Source organism: Leuciscus leuciscus, assembly GCF_965113295.1.
Source record: "Leuciscus leuciscus genome assembly, chromosome: 3".
Taxonomy (NCBI): Eukaryota; Metazoa; Chordata; class Actinopteri; order Cypriniformes; family Leuciscidae; genus Leuciscus; species Leuciscus leuciscus.
In genome coordinates, this window is record NC_138727.1 from 38479613 (window position 1) to 38507216 (window position 27604).

Consider the following 27604-nt stretch of genomic DNA (forward strand, 5'->3'; position numbering starts at 1 on the left):
TAGACCACAGCCTTACCTCCTAAAGAACTAATGAGCAACAACAACATTTTTCAAATAGAAATGTTTTATTTCAAATGACAAATTAGGCCTATGTAAGAAGGAATATAGCCTACACAAAGTCCTGTAAAATTAAACGAATAAATGGGCCTAATAATATGAATAACAATTATATAAACAAAAATATAGCCTACATAAAAATTTTAAAAGTAAATTTACTATTAGGCCAGAATTTTGATAAGTTAACTTTTGTGCAACGCGCACGATTAAAATTTAAATGGGCTTATATCCATTGTACACACAAACTGCTGTAAAATAAAACGAATAAATGGGCCTAATAATATAAATAAAATTTATATAAACAAAAATATAAAATAAATATACATAAACGTTTTAAAAGTAGGCCTAGGCTAAATTAACTATTAGGACAACATTCTTATAACTGAACTTGTGCGCAGCGCGCAGGATTAAAATTTAAATGGGCTTGTATCAATTGTTTGCATTTTACGCTGTATTTAATTTAGGCTACACTTTAAGTTACCGTATTCAATTTGCTAACCTTTTGCTTTCTTCCCAGCGTGTTCACATATCACACTGCATGTTTTCGAGAGATGTGTCTTTTTAGATTCCAAAATTAATCTTTAGGCCTACTGACTGAAACGATGTCGTTTTCTTCTACCACATAATAGTTAGTTTTACACCTGTATGACTTCTTATTTTCCTTTTTGAAGTAGCCTACTTTTTGAACTCCATTATTGAGCCGAGTTTTGACTGAAAATAGAATCCATCTTGCAGTCATCAACAGTAGACTGAGTCAGGCTTGACTGAGCATGCTTCAGAATCTTGGTGTGCGCGGAGCGAAATTGGAGCGGGAAATAGGGCGACGCTCCATCCTTTTAAAAATGCCGCTCTGCGTTCTGTCCAAGATCCGCCCTCTCGCTCCCGCTCCACTCCGCTCACATGCAATTTTCTATGAAATACATAGGCCTACACTTTATTGGCTGAATAACTGGCGCGAAGATGACGCACGAGCTCAGTCTGCAGGTAGAGATGGAGGCGGCAAGAGAAAAGGTGAAGACTGGGGAGTGGAAGCTCCGCAAATACACAAACAGAAAGAGCAAAGTTGCCGAAATAATGAAAGATAATGACCAAAGTGCTGGCTTTGTCATGTGTATTTCTTGCTATGCATTTACTAGCCTACTTTTAAAAAATGCGGGTCAGGAAGCGGGTCGGGTACAATATTTTCTTTCTTTTTTTTTTGCGGTCCGAGTTGCGGGCGGGTTAGTTGAAAACGTCGGTCGGGTCCGGGTTGTTTATACATTGACCCGCGCATCACTGGTTCCTACCGTGCACTCGCTGTGACGTCGCCGCCGGTCTGTCGTCAGCAGTCTCTATCAATCCTATTCAAAAATCTACACGGACGGCGAAGGAAGGATAGACTGCTCCTTCTCCTTCTCCTTCACCAGGGTATCCTTGGAAATGTCATTTTCCACTAGTCATAATCAATAAGTTGCTGACTAATGAATAACTGGATTCAACCTCGTGATATATACGCGAGTTTGTGTAATATAGGTGAAATTAGGGGATAGCGGGGCACAAAGTTACGCTTTTTGACTTTCTCAGTTTGTGTAAATTTACTTAGGGTTCAGAGTATTTATTTTTCCCACATTAATTTCCCACATGTCTAGTACAATTATGTAGTTTTGTTTTATTAATACAGCATATACTTTTTTCTTGATATAGCCTATAGCCTACCCCGAAATAATTATGTGACAAAATGCCCCATAGGTGGAGTACATTGTAACATGTGATGGGCACATTGTAACATGACCATATGACAGATTAAAATACTATCTGATACAATCAAACAAATATACAAGACAAACTAAAATATTTTATCAATAAAATACAATTATTAACTTTTTCATTTAAAATAATGGCATTTTTTTAATAATTAAAAATAATTTTTTTTTTTGAGTTTGACTACGAACACAGCAGTTCAAAACATATTAATTATTAGTAATTTCTGAACATTGACTCTCAGTCTTAATTCACCTTTTTACCATGTTTTCTCAATAGAATTCATAAAAGTATAGAATAGAATAGCATATTGTGGGCTTCTCCCTTGACTTTATCGGACTTTATGCCTCTATGTGCCCCATATAAAACAATATTCTGCATGAATGGTTCCCACTAGAATTATGTACATTGTACCTGATTATAACTCAGAACACAAATATGAAAACACAAAAAAATAAATTAAGTTCTGATGAAGATCACTAATAATCTTCATTACATTTTATAAATTTTTTTTAAAACCAGCTACATAACGTTGTTCCCCGCTCTCCCCTACTGTCACAACGGCCAACAGCTTTTCCTTCTTCAGTCAAGTTTTAAATATGCAGCAGGTCCGTGGATCTAATGATCTATTCATGGGTTTCATCCGGTCCCTTTCCACAGGTGTATAAAATCAAGCACCTAGATTATGAATGCAGACTGAATTGTGCTTGATTAATACACCTGTGGAAAGGGACCGGATGAAATCCTTGAATAGAGCATTAAATGGGCCATTCCGAATGGGTGACATTTGCTTGTTATAACTCTTATTTTTTAAAATCTTTTTTTCAACACTGAATCTAATACTACACATATTTAACTATTCAAAATATGTATTGGTCAATCTCAGGCAACTTAATATATAGTGATTTTTTTTTTTGTCAAATATAAATTATTTGAACATATAACCAACAATTTCTTTAAAATAAACACTTTCTTGTGGGGAAAACAAAGGAATTAAATTGACATACTTTTAAACATGCTTTTTAAATGGCACATGAGTTTCGGTAACAGGAATGAGAAAACATGCGTGCATCTTCTGCTTAGAAACCTTGTAAGAAAATAAATAAAGGCGTATTTTAATAAAAAAATTCCTACAAAGGAATACAAAAGCCCCGACACAGAGTTTTGACGCAGTTTTAATCTCCCTTTTGGTTATTTCAATACTTAATTGCCGACAGAACACAACGTTACATGCTCGTAGTTTATTTTTCGTGATACAGGGCGCGCCGCATTTGCGCGTGATATAGAGTGCTCGCCGCGAGCAAACGGCGGACACGACAGGAAGTTCTTTTTCCTGAGTTTTACTGACATATAGCCTGACAACATCTGGTCTGACAGAGGACTGTGCGGCGGTGCTGACTGCGTTATTTATTATTATTTTTAATTGCTGTGAGATTGTTTGCTGTTGCGCGTAAATCCTGGAGATATTCTAGGATATGCTTAAATCACTCACGTGGTGCCTGGTGCGTCTCTGTGTGAGAGACCGATTTCAACAATCACCAGTCAGAGACAGCAGCAAAGCCATAGCACAATGAAATAAGGCAACTTATGATTTCGGGGGGTTACATAGGTTTACAAACATTCGGGGCTGAAGCCCCGGAAAAATCGTCTGACGCCAACTCTGTGTGTGTGTGTATAAGATTTCTGTGTTGAAGTGATGTAGCCTACTATGTGCTAGTACTTCACAGCGAAGGAGGTGGAAAGAGAAAGAAGGAGAGATAGAAGAAGAGAGAGGGAGGGAGAAAGAGGGAAGTTAAGACAAAAAAGGGAGAAAAGAGAGGGTTGCGGGTGTGTTTCGCTCCTTCCATTGCAATATGCCATAGGTGGGTGTTTTTGGCACCTGCATAGTATGGGTTCTCTCCATCTTCTACAAAATATAAGAAAGACAAAGACAAAACGTTTAAGTCACTTCGTTGTGGAGTGGCTTCGAAGTATGGTGTTCACATTGTAAAACTAATGCGAATGTCTACAATATAAGTAATTGCAACCTTAAAACTCATAATTCAGGTGAATAGTAGCCTATCATATCAACTAATATTTACAGTATTAAATCAACAAAACAGAGGACTCTACTTATTCCTGTTACTTTAACTCACTCCTGTTATTTTTCATATAATTAACAGGATTGAGTTTTTAAGCAAAAAGTTAAATACATGGCATATGGCCACATAGCATACATACTAATAGCATGAAGACACTGAGAAAGTTCTAGTGACATACCAAAAGTTAATATTTTTAAAATAAACAAATAAAAATCTAAGAAATAATTTAGGTAACAGGACAGTATGTTGAGACTGACCCAGTCGTTAAAATTTCATCAAATATACAGAAATTAAAATGAGAGGACTTACTAATGGGGTGCTTCTCAATTCTTATTTGTGCACCCTCGTTCCCTTTCCTCGTGTCTCAGCTCCTCCCCCTGTAGGATGCAAGGGAAGGCTGCAAGGAAAGAAAAAGAGGACGGAGGAATCGAATGAAAGCTTTTTTATACATTGGAATACTTGATCACTCGAGCGTCACTTCATAGCGTCATCAGCTGCGCTCAAAGGATCTGCCCTTGTATTGTTGAAGTTGTTTAAGAAATTCATAATAAATAATAATAAAGCAAGATACCCTGTTGAAATATGTGAGATGTGTGGTTTATATAAACTGCAAAGGTAAAGTATAAATTAAAATTATTGTGACCGATGAGAAGGGGGAGGAGAATTTCTACGTGCATCACATTTAGTCAATAAAGCTCTTCCGCAAAGGATACGGTGGATCGCTCATGACTCCTCAGGAAGCCTCCTCACTCCTCGATCCTCGACTCCTCGCGGTGCAATTAGAGAATTGAGATGTCTTTCAAGATGGCTGAGCTCGATCGGTTTCCGGGTCATAGGATGGAGGACGGAGGAGCGAGGAGACCATAGATAGTATATAAACTGGACACAGCGGTTTCCAGTTAGGAAACAATAGGTTTCAACTGAGAAAAGTGAAGTCAATTAGAAGCTCTCACTTCCTGATGGCTGAGCGTACTGCGCAGACTCAAACTGAGCTTGACGACTGTAATGGGAATTTTTGATTTTCTCTTATACACAGGGTTAATTCTTAGGTGTGCTGCTGTGTCCTGCTGATTCTACAATATAATGATTGACGTGAACTGCTGTGGGACAAGTAGAGAGGGGGAGACATGGGTTTGGAAGGGACCTTTGACCCCTAAGGTCAGAGGGGATCCAAGTTGGGACGAGGAGAGCTAAACCTGAAGCTCGGCCCTAAATAAGAGCATTGAGCTAGGTTCTTATCCATTTATGGGTGAAGAGACCTTGAGAGAATAACAGTATAAGTAGAGTGATCTACCCCTCCCTCCTTGTCGCACTTGCTTCACAGACTGTACTGACTACCTCTGTGGGGCAATTGGGCCTCTTGCAAGATAATAAATTACTTTTTAATGATCATTTGAATTTCAGAGTGTCTTTTATGCAGAGATGATTGTTTAATGAAAAATTGCCACTACAATTTTGGTGTCAGATTATTGGGATGAGTTTTCCTTGAGGGCTTTCCGGGTCTGATCAGCGGATGGTGGAGGGAAAACGCCCTGAAAGCAACAGGCTTCAGTCTCACCTCGAAAGATATTGAGAGAAGGAGAACCAGCCGCTTCAGGCCCGGGAGGACTTCTAGAGGGAACTCAAAAAAGAACCCGAGTGGCGACAGAAAAATCTCGGGTAAGAGACAGTAAATTCATTTACTTTTGGGGATTTGAAAAGAATTTTTGTTTTAAGAATTTATTTTGAAAAGAATTTATTTTGAAAAGAAAATGTTGTGATGGACCATAATGGCTGTATTTGAAAACTGAAACTAGAGCTGTGGTACGGGGAAAAGGGGAGGCTTTTAAAGAGGGGACGGAAATTGAGACCACGCAAGGTCAAGATATTGTCCAGACCGAAGCCTAGTACTCGTATAGAAATTAATTCAAACAGCTGAAATAATTGATCCTGGAACGAAGTTTTTCGAAACTGAATTCCAGAGAAAGATATTGAAAGTAAGCAGAAGTTAATTTCAACCCTTCTGACTTTGGGTGAAAAGTTGGTTAAAGCGCGCTGAGAAAGCCACAGGCAGTAGTGAAAGAAAGAAAACAGCCATCATGGGAGCATCTAACAGTAAATATCGCACACCGGTGTACCGTGCAATGAAGAAAATTATGGGTCAAAGGGCATAAAAGACATAGGGAAATTAATAAGGTATCATGATTTTCCGAAAGAAGGAACACTGAGTACCACAAGTTTAAAGGTGGTAAAAGAGTCAATTGAAGGACACGGTGACAAACCACAGGGTTGTTGCGCGTGTGCCAGACATGTGTGTAAGAATTGTAAGCAAACAGTCGTGTTGGCTACTGGTTAGATGAGGCAGAGCGAAAAGAAGGGAAAAGGATGCAGAAGGAACTAGCATGTAGGGAAAGATGAGAAGAAATATAGTCAAATGTATGTTATGAAAATAAAATTTCTGATAGAATTTATGGAACTATTTATGAACGCCTGTTAAGTCAAATTAAGTGACATAAAGATGAGGAGTGAACAAAAGTTTTATTAAGCAGAATGGGGAACAATTATATTTTAGTGGTAAAATAATGATGTCTAGAGAATTTTCATAACAAGAGTTGAAGGAGCAAGCAGCTATAATGGCTGTCTGTGCGATTTAGGAATTGAGATATGAGTAATAATATTTTTGTGAAACAGCAGAGATAAGTGGGACTGAGAAAATAATGATGTTTTTAAGAGTCCTGAAACAAACAGTGAGACAGGAGAGAGCAAACGCTGTAAGCAGCTGTGCTCTGAAGCCTTGACTTCAAAGAAATGTGAAGTTAAAAAAGAAAATGTAGAAATATTGTTTTAAGTGATATTTGAATGATTTTCTTTGCAACTTATGAAATTAAAGTGCTGCCAATAATAATGATGAAGATTATGATTTGGCTATTGCGATTGAATCTGCCACTGGTGGACTGTAAAAGAATACAGAGAACTGCTTATCAGTGGCTCTGTTTACATTCCTGATCGGGACACACTGCTTCAAGGGTGTGCAGTAAGTTGGAGCCGTTTGAAAGCTCAATGATCAAACTAGGCAAAGAGAGTGTTTTAATTGTGGTCAGCAGGGCCATTTAGTCCGTAATTGTAAATGGACACTCAGGGAAAAAAGTGATAATGTGAAAGTGACGTGTATTAATGTGGGTTTGAAAGTAGAACAGTAATTAAATGACGATATTAAAGGTCCCATGACATGAAATTTTCACTTTCTGAGGTTTTTTAACATTAATATGAGTACCCCTAGCCTGTATATGGTCCCCAAGTTTCAAAAAATTTCAATTGGTGTAAATCGAGCTTTTGCTATCTTTCTCTGCCTTTGAGAAAATGGAGGCTCATATGCGCTGATCTTGAATCTCCTCCTTATGACGTCATAAGGAGGAAATGTTACCTCCCCTGTCTTTGCTTTGCCCGCCCAGAGAATATTTTCCGCCCATGAGAAAATGAGCTAGGAAGTAGAACGCGCGCGAGCGATTTTAGTTTGTCCACGAGAGATATCATGGCTTTTGAGCGAGCGAAGCATAACAATTGCTCAATAATTGGATGTACAAATGAACACCGAAGGGTCAATACAGAGCTGGGCTTGCTGAACGTCTGAAACTAAAGTCTGGATCACTCTCTTTGGCTCAGCTACACACCTCGGACAAGTAAGTCAACTAATGATATATAAGTGTGTTGCTTTACTGTTTATGGTTACCTAGATTTTACTCGTAGAATGTGGCTGAAACATTAGCTATGCAGTTTATGTGTGTGAATACACACACTGTAACGCGAGTGTTGTACACGTCTTTGTTATTTGGATAACCGTTTTCCTGTTGGTTATATGGCGCGCGCGATATCCGCATTTCAAGATCGCAGAGCTTGATGTAATTGTAATAAGATAAATACAGACGTTACAGATCTCTCATGAAAAGGCAACAGTAGGTTAGCGTTAGCTACATGATGATAACTGTAAACCATCCGAAGAAAGTACCGTATCCAGACATAATATTTTAAACTAACCATTCGGAAACGTCCTGCTGGAGCCGCTGAGTTGCAACTTCTTCATCCGTTGCTTCTCCATCTGGATCAGATTCTGGGTCAAACTGAAATGCTTGAAAGACTGCGTGTCTTCGTGCCATTGCTATATCAAACGTAAACATGCACGCCACGTTACCGTTGCGCAACATGGTCAAGGCCACACCTTCACCTTGCGCCGCCTTTCTCCTCCTCATTAGTATTTAAAGCTACAGACACCGAAACGGCCTGTCTGAAGGAAGCTCATTCTGGGACTGGCTTGTAGTGGCTATAATTCTGCACTGAGGCTGAATTTTTGGAAAGAGATTTCAGATACAGTACTAGGGACCACTAATGACTATATTAAAGCCTACAAAAAGTAGCATGTCATGGGACCTTTAAAGTTTTCGTCTGAGAAAGAACTAAGAATGTGAACGCAGTGTTAAAGAAAGTGAAAAGAACGTACGAGTAAGTGAGGTAGAAAAGAAAGTTAAAGGAAAGTGGATAGATGGAAGTCGTAAGAAGATTGAAGGTTAAAAGAAGGTTGAAAGACTTAAGTCGGGAATCCTTTTGAAGGAAAGAGCTAGTGAATTGATGAATACAGGCTGACAACTAAAATTTAGATGAAATGTGATCAAATAAGTAGAAGCATTATTACTGGATTAACAGTTGCTAAATGTAAAATGTGTAGAAAGGCATCTGATTAAACAAACAGTTTGTTAGTGTTTTAAACGTGGAGGAATAGTGTTGACCATGAAAGAACTAAGAGCTGATGTTTTGCTTTCAAAAGATAAGCTTGTGATTGGCTGAAACAGTTTGCTTATCGGAATCTGGTGTGTGCTGTGGCTGAGACGTCCAGTGCGACAGAGACACGATCTGAGTGGAAATTTGTAATGTCTAAATTCCCTGATGTGGGCAAAAGACAAATATAAGAATTATGTTTATTTGAAAACGCATGTCATTTCTGGCAAAGATGCCTTACGCTGGGCTAGAGTTAAAAGATGGTAGATAAAGTTTGATTTTAGAAGTTTATGAGAATGCAGTGTACCAGTCCTGAAGTCCTGAAGTCCTCAGAGTCTCTCTCATTCAAAGTCAGCTAAAGGCTGTTATCTGAGCCTGTGTAAAGCACAGTGTTTCATTTGAAAAATCATAGACATGGAGATGTTAAAAGAAATAATGTTACAGGATTTTATATTTAGAGGGCATATGTTTTAAAAGTAAAACTGAATGACTTTAAAGAAGTTTTTAGAAATAATAATGACCTTAAATGATAGAAGGGACGTTTTTGACTAGTTTAATTCAGGACCAGTAACTTCTTTGTCTGATTTTAGCCTCCACCATGAAACAGGGCTGATGGCTCCGGCTACAGATGTAACAGTAGACTGAATAGACGGATGTGATTAAAATTCACTGAGATTTTGCTGATTCGGACAGATTTAACAGATTTTTGTGATTAAATACAGTTGTTATTAACCTGTCTCCCTGTGTTAACACTATTAGGCAGTCCAGAGTGCTCTGGTGACTCTTGAATGTGCCTTTCCTAAGCTCCAGAAAACAACTGAGTCTGTTGGGGAAAACTGATTCTGTGATGGGAAAGAGCGGTAACCAAGTGTGTACGAAGTGCTTACCCCAAAGACGGGTAAGATCTTTTGGCCAAAGGTCAACCTAAGACAGGGGAAGTCACGCCACAAACACTGGGCATCTCCATAATGGGGAGGTGTTTTTATGTGAGAAAGGTATTAGAGTTGAGCGGATGACTGAGGCCACCAGCATCAGCAGATCATTGAGAGGACGGATGGGCTGTGAGGAGTTACGGCACGCCTGACCCAGAAAATGTGAGTTCCTCTATATACCACTCACCAGAAAAACTGCATTTATTGTATGGCTTGTTTTTCATTATGACAAGTGTCTGCAACTATGCCAGGGGACAACACCCTGAAGAGAAGAAAATTATAGATTAAGAGCTAATGGGAATGGGCTTTCAAGATCCAGCTGAGACCATGAGGGGACTGTCATTATTTGTTGTGGAGACAGTAACAAAACTTAATTTATGTCAGGAACATGATGCTGGTTGCCTTATGGGCAAGGGAAAACTATAGAAGTGTTGATATTGAAATAATATGTCTGTAAGATAGTTTTAACTCCTGAAGGTCATTGGACATGTTGGTGGCTAAAGATGAAGACAGCTTGTGATGAGTTAAGAGAAATTTCTGGATAACAAAGGTTAGGTGAATTGAGTATTTAAACTAAAGATAACCTTAGAAATGCTCATAGCATAATGTATTTTAGATTGTTGTAATGGTACTAATTTGAGTTAAACATTTGTATTTTAAAATTTGTGAACTATTAAGGGTTCTAGACTATGATTTATTTAGTTACAGTCTTAGGGGGCTGTTGAAAAGATTATCTGTTTATAGTGAGAGAGACTGCTGAGTGGAGGAAGGGTACTCTGTCTGTCTTTCTGTTATCGGCCTGATAAAGCAAGCTGAAGCAAAATAATGATAATGAACAAGAACAACCCAGCTGACTTTTCTAAGAGAAAATGAAAATAATGAACAAACGTGCTTTGAAACTGGTTAAGAGACCATGTAAAATTAGATCAAAGCTACAGGAAAATGAGAAGTTTAAAATCTTATTTAAAATTTAAATATGTTTAGAGTAAACACCAAAAGATATGAATATGAGAATATGAGCGGTTCATGTTTGGTATGTGTTTGTTTAGGGGAGCTATTCCGTCTGAATAGTGTGTATATTGTGTCATTAACATCTGGAATGAGTTTTATCATTACAGATGGGTTAAGGCAAATGACAAATTTTAAAGAAGCCAAAAATCTGATGAAAAGACAATACAGAACACGGGGCAATCTTTAAGGTGATTAGTCATCAAGCTCTGTCTGGCAGTAATTATTTTTGACATTTATGGTGTTGATTCGAATTACTTTCTGGATCAGTTTAAGTATTTATGTAAATCTGAATTGTGAAGTTGCAGATTGTCATCCATTATGAGTTGAGAAAATGGTACAGATTTGATGGCAACAACAAAAGTGACAGATTGGCGAAGGCAATATAAACTTATCCAGAGAGCCCTTCACATTTATGAATATTGTGAACTGAACAAAGAAGGAGAATGTTGTTTGACTGATACTGACCAAGTCTGTACACCACGACCTGACCTGATAGAAACAATTGATGACTTTGACATTGGAAAATGTTTGTTGATGACTGACTTAAGAGACCAAACAACAGGCCTGAAAGGCAGGATATGTGGTGAAACTGAGGGCCGGTGTCCTTCAAATATTTCGATAAGAAGATGAGATTGTGGCTTGGAGTGAAGAATGTAATGTTTTGTTTCAGAGGCAGAGAAAGATGTCTGGGGGGAAATATGGCTGAAGGACAACGTTTGGGTTACTGTTTTACCCAAACACCATTATGTTAAATTGATGTACGAGATCATGCATCAAAAGGGGGATGGTAACAATTGCCATACCAAGGGGATCACATTTGCTGAATGCAATTGCACAGGTGGGACAATAAATGTTGGGAGGACACTGGGTTTAACTGGGGTCATTCTTCTCCCTAACAAAAGTGTTGTATGTGTGTGCTAATAACAGGGACTGTTTCAACAGGGAACGCCAGGGCAGATGCGGCAGCGAAGGCCGCGGCAGCACCGCAGACAAAAGAAACTACGTACTTTACTATCCGACAGTAACCTCGACATTTGTTTTTCTTTACAGAGCATGCAGACTTTTGATACAGGGCAGAATGTCAGGATGGATTGTGTCGAACAGAACTGATTCTGTTCCAAATGTAGAAATATTGTTTTGTTGACATGAGCAAAGTGGGTTGAGTGTTTTTCAGGTAAAACAAGGACCCTGAGTGCTATTCAGTGAGCAAAATTATCTGGTGACAATATGTTTCAGGCGGTTGATTCCACAGGTCACACCAAAAGGGACGACCGGCTAGACAAGCGGTCAATAAAAAAATAGCTAGGGTCTGCATTCACAGGTGACAGCAGGCAGGAAATGGTTCATTCCACTGGAGGTGCGGTCGGGATCTGAGGGAAAATCTTGTAATGATCAGAAAGTGGTTGGAGAGGGTGACACCTGGATCCACGCCTCTAACCTTAGACTACACCAACCAACCTCAGCAACCCCACGCGCCGACGCGGAGGGCAGTGAGGGATCAAGGACGTGCTAGTAATGTACCTCCCTTGCCAGCGAGGGAAAGCCCATTGCAACGGCACGCAAAGTGTCATATTGGTGAAGACGGAATGTCCATGGAGCGAACGAGATGATCAACACACCTGGAGGAGGATGTGGACCAACTAATGGTTTAAGTTTAGCAGAATAATTTGTTTTGTGACGATTTTGATGATTTTATTTGATTAAATCAAACTAGGGCTTAGTATTGATATAGATCTAATGATTTGATTGGTGCAAATGTGAAGTACGGTCATAAGCAAAAAGACGGTCGGTCTGTAATGGAAAAGTCCGAGTTAATTTTTAAAAACAACATTGGATAGAATGGATAAAATCATAAGACTATTATGGTTAGATTTTATTAAATAGGGTATTAAATAGAGATTATTAAGTAAAACCATTGCCCGATTGAATTAAAAGTTAACAAAAAATGGTTAGGAAATATGTGGATGGGCGTGGATTAATGGAAAGGGCTGAATGTATAGGTTATGATTGTATGTGTTATTCTGATCATTTTGTTATTCATGGGTGAATATGAGTGCGGGAATGAATGTTCAATTGGCGAAAATAACAGTCCATTCTGATGATGAAACTGGTGAACAAAATGTGACTTTGATACTGATAGCGGAAGCTATAGTAACATGTGGTAAATGAATGTTTTCTTTATGTTTCTCTTTATGTTTTTATTTTCTTATTTCATTTTTGTTTAATTTTTCTGGTGTTTTATTTTATGGAACGATGATATGTAAAGAGGGTTAAAAGCAGTAGCCATCCGTGTTACGAGATGGCATACAAGGACAGGATTTGAACATGAGGGATTTTCTTATCTACTTTATCTGTGTTTTCATAGCATGTTTTGTTGTTTTCCTACTAAATATAATCCAACTTTTTCTTGTTTATACTGAAATGACTGAGGGTCCGACCTATAGTGTTGGGGATGCAATGACAGAGCTCGTTCGTCTAGCCCGGTTTCAGAATAAAACTTTATCTGCTTGCTGTAAAATTAAGGGCCTATCCTTGGGAAAATAGCCTGAGCTTATTTCATTTTAATCTTTTTTCCTACTAGTTTTTCATTTTAATCTTTTTTCCTACAAGTTTAAGAGTGTGATCAGTTATATGAAAATCAGGAATGAGAAATATAAGTGTGATGTGAGACTTGAACTTGGTATATCATTATTATTATTGTTGATTGGTGTGTAACAATGTGTTCTGATTGATCAGTTATCAATGAATGATAAAAAGGGAGGATTGTAATGGGAATTTTTGATTTTCTCTTATACACAGGGTTAATTCTTAGGTGTGCTGCTGTGTCCTGCTGATTCTACAATATAATGATTGACGTGAACTGCTGTGGGACAAGTAGAGAGGGGGAGACATGGGTTTGGAAGGGACCTTTGACCCCTAAGGTCAGAGGGGATCCAAGTTGGGACGAGGAGAGCTAAACCTGAAGCTCGGCCCTAAATAAGAGCATTGAGCTAGGTTCTTATCCATTTATGGGTGAAGAGACCTTGAGAGAATAACAGTATAAGTAGAGTGATCTACCCCTCCCTCCTTGTCGCACTTGCTTCACAGACTGTACTGACTACCTCTGTGGGGCAATTGGGCCTCTTGCAAGATAATAAATTACTTTTTAATGATCATTTGAATTTCAGAGTGTCTTTTATGCAGAGATGATTGTTTAATGAAAAATTGCCACTACACGACGTAGATGTGACGTGAGCAACCCGTCTGTCTTCTAGTAGCTGTGCCAGGATGTGTCCATGAGCTAGGAGCAGGAGCAACTTTTGCTAAGTATTCTGATTAATTACTTTGTCATTTCGCCTCCACGTCCCCCCGATTGCCCGCGAACTTCTCCTCCTGTCCATACGGTAATTCTCTACTGTGCGACAGAGAGTCGCGTGGTTATGACGCAATCGTTAGCCTATTTTTACAAAAACTGCTTCTACGGGGCCATAACGTAAGATACAAGGTAATGGAGCCTTTTATACATTTTCGTGTTTCTTTAGAAATAAATAATGGACAAATGGAGTCTTTAAACACCTCAGATGTAAAGTTATTCGCTGTCAAAGTGACGCCAAAATGAATGGGAGTCAATGGAATGCTAACAGCAGGTGGGGGTCCGCTAATCAATGGCGGCGCCCGGGGAAGCTTCAATGTTTTCCGAAACACTGCCCCCCTGGAGGAGACGAGGAGGGATATTAAGAAGCACCCATGGTCCATTGACTTCAGAAGATCCAGATGATGCAACTTCCTGTTGAAAATGTGTCTTGTGGGATTTCTTTCGCTCATCTTCGGAACACAAATGAAGATATTTGTAATTAAATCTGAGAGACTTCGGTCCGTCCACTGAGAGTCTACGCAAGTACTACTTTGATGCTTCGAAAAGTTCATAAAGAGATCGTAAAACAAATCCATATGAATAGAGCGGTTTAGTCCAATTTTAAGGTGGCCGAGAAGTGCAAAACAAACCACAATAATTCTGAAAACAAAACGAACAAATTTATAAACGCAATAGAAAGACTAAAAACAAATTAACACGTTAGAAAACACAATAACAATTTCGAAAACAAAATAACAAATAAAAAACACAGTGACAAATCTGAAAACAAATTAACAAATAAAAAAACACAACGACAAATCTGAAAACAAATTAACAAGTCAGAAAACACAATGACAAAAAAAACAAAAAAAACACAACGACAAATCTGAAAACAAATAAAAAAAACACAACGACAAATCTGAAAACAAATTAACAAGTCAGAAAACACAATGACAAATCTGAAAAAAACAAACAAAAAAAAAAAACAAAAAAACAACGACAAATCTGAAAACAAATTAACAAATAAAAAAAACACAACGACAAATCTGAAAACAAATTAACAAGTCGGAAAACACAACGACAAGTCAGACAAAACGAAAAGGTAGGTATATGTGGCTAATGGAATACGGACCGCTGATTGGATGAGACATCTGTCAATCAAGACATGCAGAAAGTACAGCAGACTGCGGCAGAAGAAAGTCGATTTGCGCATGTTATTGTGTTTTCTTACTTGTTAATTTGTTTTTAGTCTTTCCATTGCGTTTATAAATTTGTTGTTTTGTTTTTGGAATTGTGGTTTGTTTTGCACTTCTCGGCCACCGTATATTTTTCTGAAGAGACTCACTCCTTTATGTGATGAACAGATTGAATTTAGGCTTTTATTTACATTATGGCTTAAGTGATCTATTCAGATGGGGGCAGCAGTGGCCCCTTTTGCTGCTTAACTAAAGTCCTTTTGAAACAAAGTATTTTTTTTTGTGAATAAAAGTAGGCATGACTACAGCAAACAACAGCTGAGAGTTTCATTATACAAGGCAAAGTGCTGAATAGGCCTATGTTATAAAATCAAAAACAGAAACAGAACAGAACACTGCACTCTCACCATTCCAATCTTCACCAGGTATCATGTTTCTTGTCTTCTTGTTACCAGCAAGATGAATTGCATTTTAACTGTTAAAACGGGAAATCAATCCGACTGAATTATCTTGCGAACTAAAATTACAGTTGACTTAAAAGTTGTGGATTTTTCTTTCTTTCTTTCTTTCTTTCTTTCTTTCTTTCTTTCTTTCTTTCTTTCTTTCTTTCTTTCTTTCTTTCTTTCTTTCTTTCTTTCTTTCTTTTTCTTTATTAACACAAAAGCGTGTCTTGTTTTTATTTGTAAAATATAAAATCTCTTAGCAAGGCCTAAAATAAATAAATAAAAAATAAAATATTATTGATAGTTGTTTTTTCCCCACAATGACTCACATTTGAGGTATTTGAAGTATAGGTTGGGCCATCGTCCAACTGGCCATACTGGTTCTGCAGTCTGTGACGGTACAGCAACTTCAAAACAAACAACAGATAGATCAAAAATGTGACTGCTTATCAATAAATAGATTTTCATCAAAACTCAATACCGCATTTCTGATTACATTTACAATTCTGTTCACTGACAGTCAAAATTTCATCCTGTGCTCATGTGACAGCTTGTTCAGCTGTATGACCACCTACAAATAATGTCTATCATATTTATCACTAATGATAGTGATATTGGCTATATCTATTACTATGTTTTGGCTACACAGCACTAAAGATAGTGAAATGGTCTGCCAGTAAAGGAGCTATCTTCTTTTATCTCTTTGTCTCTATAATCCCTGAAATGTTCTCACAAACCATATGGACCATTACGTGTATTTATTTTAAGATAATCTCCTTTGTTCTAATTGGTCTGTTACATGCGTACCTGTCACTGCAGCTGGGTATTGTTTGGATCATGGTGAAAGAGATAAAAGGGAAAGAAATAGGATAGTGCCAGTGTGCTTGCCAATGAAAGAGGTAGAGGAGAAGGTGTAAGAGGTGTGTGCAGAAAAATCAGGCAACAGGGTGGAAGTGAATAATGAGATGAGATCCACTTTTACTATACACACATTTCTATCTATCTATCTATCTATCTATCTATCTATCTATCTATCTATCTATCTATCTATCTATCTATCTATCTATCTATCTATCTCATTATGTAGTGTTGTTTTTGGCGGCCGGTTTTAATTTTAGTTTTAGTCTAGTCTTCGTGTCAAGCTGTCATTTTAGTTTTTATTAGTTTTAGTCACGTTCATACTCTTTTTAGTCTTGTCAAGTTTCAGTCGACTAAAAGTCTGAGCATTTTAGTCTTATTTTAGTCAGAATTATCCATGACTATTTTCGTCTAGTTTTAGTCGACGAAAACTGATGACATTTAAATTGAAATGAAAATTGTATTTTAGTCTCTTTTTAGTAATGCAATTCTATTTAACCCAGTAAATATAGTGTACCACTATGGAAAAATAGCAAAAATAGCGAACAGAAAAGTAACACTCGTCTCATTCGTGGAGATTGAAAAGCAAGTTCTTTGTGACATCCAATATTTATTGTATTAAAATTTAAATGCAAAAGAAAAGGCATGAGAGTTGGCTGTTTTTGTCAATTTTAAGTTTTAATTTAAAATGTTTGCGATTTTAATATAACTACATGGCTAAATATTTTACCACTTGCTTATAAATATAGATAGAAGTAGTGCATTGAATAATATGTTGTTTAAATTGTGCTTAAAAGTGAATTACGTCTATTAAAGAGTGTATGTGTACAAAGAGAATCGCAATGCTGACAAAACTTTTTTTTAAATAAAAGTAGCTGATAACTTCTGGATTTGAAATAAAAATATTGAGTATGTGTTTGTGGTACAGCCATGGATCAGTTACGCACTGCAAACCCAGCATATGTGAAAGCACTATAGCGTGTGCTGCTCCTGCACCGCATACGCACGGCACACGGAGTATGTGTGAAATGGGCGTCAGACTTAAAGGGACAATGTGTAGGAATTTATCCCATCTAGCGGTGAAATTGTATTTTGCATTCAAACGAATAGTGCTCTACAGCGCCTCGCTTTTTCAAATGCGTGTTGCTTCTACGGTAGCCGTTATGTACCAAAAAGCTATGACAGGATGTCTTCTAATAGCACTTCATCGAGTTTTCCTTCGGGTGAACAGGTTTGTTATTTCAAACAAACTGCAACTTGACACAACGAACAAACGGATGTTTGAAAGAATTGAGGCAGAGAAGCGACCAAGAGTTTCTTTGGAGAGTTTCCAAAGGCAGAGAAGTGACCAAGCAATGAAAAAAAAGCTTGTAATTTAGACCGTAACATTGACTTACCTGTTGAGAAGAAAACAGGCAAGTTCAGCGTCTCTTTTGAAAGCAACCCTGTATCACATGAAATACGTTCTGAGGAAACTATTTTGCAAATCGCAATTACGTTACATGCCAACATATAAGCAGTGCTATTACGTTGGTCCTTAACCTAATATAGCCAATCTATTGCAGTGCTATATTACGTTTGTCCTGAACATAATAAATCCAAAGCAGGTTTCGTAGCATCTAATGCTGTTCATTTTGTTTTAATTATTTACTCCCTTTTTTCTCATTGGGCTACAAAATATTATCTATGCCAGGGCGAGTCAAATGGCGGCACCCAGATAATTTTTATCTGGCCCTTAAACTTGTTTTTGATGATTAAAACCCCTCGCAATCTGATATCAAAGTCCCCGCAAATGTTTAGCGCGTTCAGCGGTGATTTTAACAACGCACGCGATCATTCAGCGGTGAGTTTAATATGGTCGTGATATGGTCACGTAATTTAATCTATTGATTCGTGCCACGGACACGTTTATTTCGTTATTTATTTTTTATTTTTTTAAACTAATGTATTTTCAATGGGAAGCGTCTTTCGTGATAACAGCATGATTCTTTGCAGCAGAGAAGCTGTTTAATCAACATTTATTCACGAGATCTTATGTATTTTTTATGTATTTTTTTAATGTTATTATTTCGATCTTATTGCCGGGGAAGCTGGATTGCTTTGCTGTTTATTGATATTTTTAAAATTATATTTTATCAGTAGGAAATCGCGCTGAAGAAGTCTCGTTCCGAACACATCGCGATATTTGGCATCAGTTCACGTGTGTCAGATGTTGGTAAGTAAATAAATACCTAAATACGCTGTCCTATAATGTGTGATATCATGTCTTTTCTGTTTGTCGATATTAATCTGCCATTATATCTGCCATCTCCACGGAGACTTTGCGTTTCATTGCTTTCTAATTCAAAACAGGGTGATTAACACTGCCTGTCACGTGACGTGCTATAGGCCTAGATATTCATATCAGATTAAAAATAGTACAATTATTTCCAAAGTTGTATTTGTAGTAGAAGCACAGTAAAAACAACACTTACCATGCTTTTACCACAGTAACATTAGTTTTACTGTGATAAGTGTAGTAAAAAGACAGTAATCACAAAACTTACCATGCTTTTACAGTACCACACTATTTGTAGTTTTAATGTGGTACTTATTGTAAATGCACAGTAACCACAACACTTACCATGCTTTTACCACAGTAACCATAGTTTTACTGTGATTGGTTTAGTAAAGGACAGTAATCACAAAACTTACCATGCTTTTACCTCAGTATTGATTGATAGTTTTAAAGTGATATTTGTTGTAAATGCATATTAACCACAACACTTGCCATGTTTGTAAGGCTTTATAATGTAACATCCAATAATTTTAAGGTATATCAGTACTTTTTCCTTTAAATAATCCTATATATTATACATAATGATATTTTCTTTTCTCTTTTTTCAGCTGAAAAGACCAAAAGGGCCTTTCGGACTCAGTCAGCCCATTATTGTTGGAGGAGAAGTAAACGGAGGAGACGGACAGCTTCAAAGGCAAATATTCGCAATGGTATGTGTGTGTTGGTTTTAACCCTAAATCAAACATTTTATCAAGCATTTGTTGTTTCTTAAAACTTTTCTCACAAAACCCATAGCCCAATCAGTACAAACAGAGACTGAAAGTCTTGATATTTCACAAGATTTAACAAGTTGTCAAATTCGTATGATACTCGTACATATTTGTATACTCGTACACAATCCTGCAGCTTTTACTCTTAGTGCTGTCATTGGCTACTGCCTCAATTCCTGTACATATTTATCGCGATATTTGTAAATCAGTTGCGCCCCTTCTTGGAAAGTTGTCGGATGTCACACACACTGTCAGAAAGTTTATATTAATTGTAAATTGGACCCTGTCTGTTTATGTTCCAGTAATACATGATGTCTCTCCACACCTCATAACCTACCTCTGTTTGCAAGAGTGGAAAAGCTTATCTGACTTGTCACATGACATTAGATACTCGATTATTTTGTCATAATCAGATCAGTTACACTGCTGATAACTGTCCCGTTTGCATGTAAATCATTTTCATGATTATTGCTTGCTATTAAAGACATACTTTTATTCATAGAAATGCCCACATATCAGTGAACTTAATACATAAAAATGCTTTTAACATTTAATTATGCAACACTCTTTACAGAAAACATATCCTACAGTTATAAACTGACTATTTGCAAGTAATGTATTAAAATTACCTTCCTTTCTGTTTTGCAGGATTACTTAGTCCTTTTTTTTTAAAGCTTTACCAATATCAAACTCAACCCTCACAAGAGCTACTAGTGAGTCGCAGCGAATCTTGCCGTGATCAGCCCTTCCCAGGTGAAGTTTCTTAATATATCAGTATTTACTCATCAAATGTTCTCTCCTGAATCATATGGTAAATTAACTTATTTATAACTGTCTTAATTTGTGTTTCAAGAACAATAGAGTAAGTCGAGACTTTCTTGTTTTACAGCCGAGAAGGAAGACCAGTCCTTATATCAACGCAAGCTAATCGAATAAGTCCTTTGTTTCGGGTGAGGAAGGAACATCTGGTGCCCAAAGAAGACAGAAAAGTGAGCGAGTCCATTGGTATGTCTTGTATTGAAACAATGCTGTAATATGTAGTACATAATTTGATGTTGACAATTTTACATTGTACAGGTTATCACTTGGTTTTTGACCAAGTGAAGCTCTTGAAACAATTGACAGAAGAGTATGTTGTCTGGAAAGAAATCAAGCATCCCTGGCAAAGGCTCAAAAGAGACCATGCCTTTCTAAAAAATCTTTTAAAATGTGTTGCTGTTGATATGGTTAAAACTGTTTTTGTTCAGTACTTAGCTTATATTATGTGCTGCAATATATATATATATATATATATATATATATATATATATATATATATATATATATATATATATATATATACTTCAATGTGTATATTATATAATGTACTGACTGCTGCTTTATAAATTTATGTAAGGAACAGGCAACTCTGGCCCTTTGCATTCTACTTTTTGAGGTTAGTTAAGAGTTAACCTCCAACCCTAATCAAGCACATCTGAAAATTTTAACCAAAGTCTTCAAGTTTACTTCTAGACAATAGGCAGTAAACCATCACTGCTTTAAATCATGCAGAACATAAGCTGACCCGACTGTCCATTAAACAACTTGGTTTCTGTTTTTTTGTTTTACTTTCAGACCAGGACTGGAGAACGCCTGACAATGGGATGTTGAGACTTCTTCTTCTGGTTGAGAAAAAGCTACACCACATCAGTGATCACATCTTCTGTTCTTCAACTGAACAAACTGTTTAGACGAGGAAGAAGAACACGATAGAGACATACAGGGAAGAACAAGAAACCAGTTTATCACAGCTAAACTGGTTTCTTGCTCTTCCCTGTATGTCTCTATTGTGTTCTTCTAATGAATCATTATTTTCCAACACAATATCAAATCTGTTTTCTGTAGGTGACTGAATATGATTATCTGGCACTCGTTTTGTGGCTTCAGCAGCTGTGAATGGATTCAAATGATGTTAATGTATTTTTGAAGACACATTTTTATTTATCTTGAATCTCATTTGTCTTTATGCTACTTTATCAACTGTATGCTTTGTTCTCCAATAAAGTGTTGTTTAATAAAGTATGGTGACTATTTTGTTTTGAAAGTTGTGTTTGGTACAGTAAATATAAATTTTTATTTGAGACATTTTCATTTCTTATTTCTTTAAAAATAACTACATATAATTAATAACTTATAAATAACTAAATATAATTAATTACCATGATTTTTTTACTTGGAACATAAAAATTTAGATCTGGTTAATGATATTTGGGACAACAATGCAACAAAAGTTGCACATACTTGCATGTATGCCAGTTTGCAGTGAAATAAAAGGAAGCTATGTGAATAACAAGAGGCTACAGTGGGCTATCTTGCTATAAATACTTAAAGCTTAATTGATGATGATCCATGTTGATCATTCTAGTATACTCTATATAGTATACTCTATATATCACTGATGTCAGGAATATAAGCAGCAAGAGGGGGTGAAAAGGAAATGTTGGCACTGTTTTTTTGTTGTTTTATTGAATGGTGCATTATCCTTGTGTAATAGTAATAGTATGTGTAGATCTGTGTAGATTATACTGTCCTTCCACCCCCAGGGGCCCAGTAATGGCCCCCAGAAGAGCAAACAAATGCACATTTCAAATGGCTGTAACTCAAAGTCTGGTTAGTGTATCAAAGAGAAAATTGGCTGGACAACTGCTTATACTATGTTTAATAAATAATGTTGGCCACAGTTTTCAGACATATATGGAAAGCTGGCATAAAGGTTATTTTTAAAGTGCTCACAGTAAAATATCAAATTTCAGCCTGTCCCTCATATATGTCATAAAGGTTTGCACAATGAACAAAATTAGATATCCAGTTGTCCATTAAATATATTATTTATTTAACATTTATTGTTTTATTACTAAACGTTTTAAACTACATTACCCACATATCTCTGTCATTCTATCAGTGGAACAGGAAGCATGGGCTGTGTAGTTCATTGAAATGTGCAGACATGCTTAGGGTTAGGGTTAGGATCTCGGTAAAGGAGTAATTTCTCACAACATAGAGACACTTTATAGTTAGCTTAATGTATAACTAACGTAATAATAACACCAAAACATACTTTGTAACATGAAGCGCCGTTTTATATGGGTTAAACGATTGTCCAATCACAGCGAGCTCTGCGAGAAGGTCACCGCCAATACAAACCCAGCTGAACAGATGCGTCACACTTACATGCCCATTTATGGTAAACGATGACAGATCTCTTCTGGTTCCGGCTGCAGGGATAGATACCTTAAATAAATTGTATTTAGGCTGTTAAACATGCATTCCTTCTAATTAAATTATAAAACTCATATTTAAAAACAAAAGACTCCTTTGTGTGGTTACCATCCAAAAACGAGTTCACATGATCAATGACACAAATTTGCATAGACTGATGCATAAATACATTTGAAAGAGAAACTTTTTTTCTAAGCAATGGCCTACAGCAGGGTAGTTTTGCAGTATTTTAATTAAAAATAATTACATGTACTAAAGTGCTTCTAACATTTACAGTGTATGTATAGTATATTAAAGGTATATCAATTATATTCAAATAAATGTAACAAAAGCACAATGAATGGACACCATTTTGAAAGCTTATTCCAATATTTAATGTCAAACTGTTTAAAGACAAATGTAGCGCCAAAACTATAGCACAACAGTATAAAAATCAGTTAATTAAATATCCAGATACAGGAGCAATCTATTATAGTGACACATACATTAACGTTAAAAAATTGCTATGATGAAGTTATATATTTACAAACCAAGAGATGAGGTTCAAGTTTGTTATGTGAACATACATTTGTTTCTTCGCTTTAAAGAACAAATAGGTAAAAACATAAGCACAACATTTTACATTCTCAACTTTCATTCTATATCCTTGTGATTATTGGTCACTTTTATTGTAACTATGCAATGAATATGTCCTTTAGCAAAACACCTGATGAGCACTGACACTTTTTTGAAAAAGGCATTAGGCAGACATCAAGTACAGTTTATGAAGCTGAAAAGAGAAAACAAAACGCTTTAACAATATGGAAAAAGATAAATCACTATTTTCAATATTGGTTCTGCATATATCAAAGAGATCCTGAGGAGGAGTGGGACTCCACATGAAGACTTTCAGAAACTGAGACAGAGCAAAGGGTGCACCTCGCTGGACACATCCTACGCATGCCCAAACAACACCACCCAAACACAGTGATGAAGTGGACACCACCAGGAGGATGCAGGAGACAGGGAAGACCAAGGAAGACACAGAGACAGATGTTTCACGAAGACCTGAAGAATGTCAGTGTCCCATGGGAAGATGTGAAGAACTTGGCCACGGATCGAATACGTTGGAGGACACTTGTTGCCCAATGTGCCCAGCACAGGACTTGATGATGATGTTGTGAGTTTATCCATAACTGTGGGATATGTTTTCTGTAAAGAGTGTTGCATAATTAAATGTTAAAAGCATTTTTATGTATTAAGTTCACTGATATGTGGGCATTTCTATGAATAAAAGTATGTCTTTAATAGCAAGCAATAATCATGAAAATGATTTACATGCAAACGGGACAGTTATCAGCAGTGTAACATTCTGATTATGACAAAATAATCGAGTATCTAATGTCATGTGACAAGTCAGATAAGCTTTTCCACTCTTGCAAACAGAGGTAGGTTATGAGGTGTGGAGAGACATCATGTATTACTGGAACATAAACAGACAGGGTCCAATTTACAATTAATATAAACTTTCTGACAGTGTGTGTGACATCCGACAACTTTCCAAGAAGGGGCGCAACTGATTTACAAATATCGCGATAAATATGTACAGGAATTGAGGCAGTAGCCAATGACAGCACTAAGAGTAAAAGCTGCAGGATTGTGTACGAGTATACAAATATGTACGAGTATCATACGAATTTGACAACTTGTTAAATCTTGTGAAATATCAAGACTTTCAGTCTCTGTTTGTACTGATTGGGCTATGGGTTTTGTGAGAAAAGTTTTAAGAAACAACAAATGCTTGATAAAATGTTTGATTTAGGGTTAAAACCAACACACACATACCATTGCGAATATTTGCCTTTGAAGCTGTCCGTCTCCTCCGTTTACTTCTCCTCCAACAATAATGGGCTGACTGAGTCCGAAAGGCCCTTTTGGTCTTTTCAGCTGAAAAAAGAGAAAAGAAAATATCATTATGTATAATATATAGGATTATTTAAAGGAAAAAGTACTGATATACCTTAAAATTATTGGATGTTACATTATAAAGCCTTACAAACATGGCAAGTGTTGTGGTTAATATGCATTTACAACAAATATCACTTTAAAACTATCAATCAATACTGAGGTAAAAGCATGGTAAGTTTTGTGATTACTGTCCTTTACTAAACCAATCACAGTAAAACTATGGTTACTGTGGTAAAAGCATGGTAAGTGTTGTGGTTACTGTGCATTTACAATAAGTACCACATTAAAACTACAAATAGTGTGGTACTGTAAAAGCATGGTAAGTTTTGTGATTACTGTCTTTTTACTACACTTATCACAGTAAAACTAATGTTACTGTGGTAAAAGCATGGTAAGTGTTGTTTTTACTGTGCTTCTACTACAAAATACAACTTTGGAAATAATTGTACTATTTTTAATCTGATATGAATATCTAGGCCTATAGCACGTCACGTGACAGGCAGTGTTAATCACCCTGTTTTGAATTAGAAAGCAATGAAACGCAAAGTCTCCGTGGAGATGGCAGATATAATGGCAGATTAATATCGACAAACAGAAAAGACATGATATCACACATTATAGGACAGCGTATTTAGGTATTTATTTACTTACCAACATCTGACACACGTGAACTGATGCCAAATATCGCGATGTGTTCGGAACGAGACTTCTTCAGCGCGATTTCCTACTGATAAAATATAATTTTAAAAATATCAATAAACAGCAAAGCAATCCAGCTTCCCCGGCAATAAGATCGAAATAATAACATTAAAAAAATACATAAAAATACATAAGATCTCGTGAATAAATGTTGATTAAACAGCTTCTCTGCTGCAAAGAATCATGCTGTTATCACGAAAGACGCTTCCCATTGAAAATACATTAGTTTAAAAAAATAAAAAATAAATAACGAAATAAACGTGTCCGTGGCACGAATCAATAGATTAAATTACGTGACCATATCACGAACTGCCGTGAGACTCGGTTGTTAAACTCACCGCTGAATGATCGCGTGCGTTGTTAAAATCACCGCTGAACGCGCTAAACATTTGCGGGGACTTTGATATCAGATTGCGAGGGGTTTTAATCATCAAAAACAAGTTTAAGGGCCAGATAAAAATTATCTGGGTGCCGCCATTTGACTCGCCCTGGCATAGATAATATTTTGTAGCCCAATGAGAAAAAAGGGAGTAAATAATTAAAACAAAATGAACAGCATTAGATGCTACGAAACCTGCTTTGGATTTATTATGTTCAGGACAAACGTAATATAGCACTGCAATAGATTGGCTATATTAGGTTAAGGACCAACGTAATAGCACTGCTTATATTAGGTTAAGGACCAACGTAATAGCACTGCTTATATGTTGGCATGTAACGTAATTGCGATTTGCAAAATAGTTTCCTCAGAACGTATTTCATGTGATACAGGGTTGTTTGAAAGCTTTCTCCTGCATCAACTCTTTCCACCTGGAAAAAGCAATCCCGACATTAACCCTTGTTTTTTGCAATCTCCGGTCCTGTGGCTCCACATAAGTATGGTCCTCCATTATAAATAACCGTGCAGTGCAGCCTTTTAAATGGTCCTCGGTCATTTCTGACCGAATAATTTTCTGTTTTGAATTTCTAAAAATCACAGCTTCATCGGAAGGTTATGATACTTGGTGACTTTTCTGGGATTAGGTCTGTGAATCCAAAAAAAAATTGAGGTCATGATCCGAGCATGCTAAGTGGTCGTAAAAAAAATAGTCACACTCGTGGTCTTCGGTCAAAAATGACCGACCCATAGGAAATGAATGGGAAATTTACAAAAACACAAAAATTCTCTGAATTTTTGTCTGTACAATCTACAAATCGGACACGATTCTAAAAAAAAGTACACCGTAGTAAAGGGGTGACACTCTACAACATCAAGAGTGCAAAAAATTCACACCCACCCACACACACACACATACAAACACACGTTTATACACATACACACCAATAAATTCAGATTACAAAAATCTGTTTTGAATTTTTAAAAATCACAGCTTCATCAGAATGTTACGAAACTTGGTGACTTTTCTGGCATTAGGTATGTGAACACACAAAAAAATTGAGTTCATGATCCGAGCATGCTAAGTGGTCGTAAAAAAATTAGTCACGATTTTGGTCTTCGGTCAAAAATGACCCCCATAGGAAATGAATGGGAAATTGACAAAAACACAAAAATTCTCTACAAATCAGCCACGATGCAGAAAAAAAGTGCTCAGCTATGAAGGGGTGAAGCTCTAAAACATCAAGAGTGAAAAACATAACATAATTAATAATTATAATTAATATATGTATATATAATTAATATAATAATTATTAAAATTATTAAAATAATAATTAATAAAATTTTATAAACCTTGGCAAAAAGTATTATTTGAGAATTTCTAAAAAAATACATTCAATCCACATCTTAAAAGTAAGTAATTTGGTCCAAAAACAACTAGAATTCACAAACATCTCCATTTAGAGCTATACAGGCATCTAGTGGTAAACCCATGCAATAACATGTTTTATTTAATTTTATGTTTAATAAATTGATTAATTTTATTTTATTTTATTTTTTTCTGAAAGCCTAGTCTCTATTTTACCCGAAAATACTGCATAGAATTTTTTTTATTTAAAAAAAATAAATAAAAAAAAATCATTATTTCCAATGGCAAAAAATGGACTATAAATATTGCATAAATATTAATAAGTTCAATCAAATTGTCTCAAAATTCTAAATTAAAAAGAATAAATATTATAGAACAAAAATAAATTGCATTGGTTTTTACTGGGATGGAGGAAGTTTCATTTTTAGGTGTCCGGTCATTTATGACCGGGAAGGCCCCCACTGTGACTGCTAAAGGAAGACCATCAGAGGGTTAAACTTGCCGGG

The 27604-nt window shown here is 36.5% G+C and overlaps 3 long non-coding RNA genes across 5 annotated transcripts; 1 reads left to right on the forward strand and 2 right to left on the reverse strand.

Moving 5' to 3' along the window:
* Nucleotides 1-1958: 1958 nt before the first annotated feature.
* Nucleotides 1959-17838, reverse strand: LOC309493585. 3 transcript variants are annotated; one of them, XR_014204007.1, is made up of 5 exons: nucleotides 16351-16394; nucleotides 15873-15950; nucleotides 4188-4275; nucleotides 3104-3703; nucleotides 1959-2447 (listed from the first exon to the last, which is right to left on the reverse strand). It is a non-coding gene; the product is annotated as an uncharacterized lncRNA (long non-coding RNA). The 3 variants fall into 3 exon arrangements; XR_014204006.1 differs by lacking the exon at nucleotides 16351-16394 and adding an exon at nucleotides 17799-17838 and having other exon boundaries at nucleotides 1959-3703; XR_014204008.1 differs by having other exon boundaries at nucleotides 1959-3703.
* A 632-nt stretch (nucleotides 17839-18470) lies between these two features.
* LOC309495977 lies at nucleotides 18471-21521 on the forward strand. Its single transcript, XR_014204915.1, has 5 exons — nucleotides 18471-18616; nucleotides 19288-19389; nucleotides 20098-20202; nucleotides 20339-20454; nucleotides 21064-21521. It is a non-coding gene; the product is annotated as an uncharacterized lncRNA (long non-coding RNA).
* Nucleotides 21522-22962: 1441 nt separating this feature from the next.
* Nucleotides 22963-26100, reverse strand: LOC309494087. The gene is made up of 3 exons (XR_014204222.1): nucleotides 25306-26100; nucleotides 24532-24633; nucleotides 22963-23898 (listed from the first exon to the last, which is right to left on the reverse strand). It is a non-coding gene; the product is annotated as an uncharacterized lncRNA (long non-coding RNA).
* Between the last annotated feature and the right edge of the window lie 1504 nt (nucleotides 26101-27604).